Source organism: Octopus bimaculoides, chromosome 4 (genome assembly GCF_001194135.2).
Source record: "Octopus bimaculoides isolate UCB-OBI-ISO-001 chromosome 4, ASM119413v2, whole genome shotgun sequence".
Taxonomy (NCBI): Eukaryota; Metazoa; Mollusca; class Cephalopoda; order Octopoda; family Octopodidae; genus Octopus; species Octopus bimaculoides.
This window is the reverse complement of record NC_068984.1, coordinates 63,149,133-63,150,742: the sequence shown is the minus strand read 5'-3', so window position 1 is coordinate 63,150,742 and position 1,610 is coordinate 63,149,133.

Sequence of the window (1,610 nt, the reverse complement as noted above, 5' to 3'; positions counted from 1 at the left end):
ATATATATATATATATATATATATATATATATATAGAGAGAGAGAGAGAGAGAGAGAGAGATTTTAATATTTCACTTAAATTGCACATTATATTCAAGGCTCAAATGAAGCTGTAAGTTGTTATTCAGACAGTCAATGAGTTCACTGCATCTTATAGCAGAAACAGCTGTAAGATAATTAAGCTCATATGATAATTGTCTATTCCTTTGTCATCTCATTTTCTTATACACACACACATATTTCTACATATCATTTAATGTCCCTTCTTCCATACTGGCATGAGATTTTGATTTTTTAACATTAACAGATGAATAAGAGGCCTTTGGTCAAGTTCTAATATGTGCTTTTTACATGGTTTCTACAGTTAGATACACTTTGTAATGCTAACCACTTCACAGATTCTACCAGGTGCTTTTTATATGGCACTAGAAATGATGAAATGACCATGTTCCTGCAAGACCAGACCCTTGAACTGAGTCTGATATAGAAGAGATGAATACAAGCTTGCACATCTGGAGAGAGGGAGAGGGAGAGGGGGGGGGTTGTGAGTTCAAGGTACAAGGTGAATATGAGAGACAGGCTCAGAAGTTATTTAAGTTTAAGAAACTGTGAACCCCCACTTCATTTCAAAACTGTGTATGTTTGTTTCACTTTACCCACAGGCACAGGCATGGCTGTGTGGTTCAGCAGCTCACTTTGCAACCAATTGTTTTCAGGTTCAGTCCCACTGTACATCATCTTGAGTAAGTGTCTTCTACTAAGACCCCAATTTAACCAATGCCTTCACAATGACTTTGATACATGGAAAGCCAATTGTGTATATACACATATGTCTATCTGTGTGTATCTCTGTGTTTGTTGTTTATCATTCCCTACCACTGCTTGTTGGGTGGTGTTGATTCTTTTCATGACCCCCATAACTTAGCAGTTCACTAAAAAAGACAAATAGAAAAGTCTTAAATAAAACAAAGAAAATCATAAGCCTTGAGGTGGCACACTAGTATAACCACACTCCAGTCTGAAACAAGTAAATGATGGAAGATAAAAGCTAATATGAACTTGGTAAAATTTATGGTTAAACTATAATTTATTCCATACTTTCTAAGTCGATACATTTTTGAACAGGTAGAATTACTTTTTAAAAATTGTTTGTTTTAAAATGACATACTTTCTAAGATAAGTTATATAGATATAAATTAGATATAAATTTAGATATAAATTTTTATACCAATAAAATTAGATGGTTTCAGAAAATTATTTTATTTTTGAAAACCTGTTAAGAATCATGCTTAGTTACAGTTTAGAAAACGTTGCACTGGAATCTATAATTAAGAAAACTATTTAAATACTGTTCATTCAAGACTTTCATACATTTATGGTTCTTCTATTTTTTTTTTCTTTTGTTATCGTTGAGCTCTTCCATATGAATATTAATGGCAGTCATTTTAGTCTTTCAATTAATTCTTTAGCCTTAAAGCTAATTTTAATTATCTAGTACCATTACTTACATTAAAATGAAAGCAACATTTTGATTTAACATTAATAATACTGCTTAAATCTCTCTGAGAGATTTAGAAATATTATATTTCTAATTTTGCTAATCAGTGAAT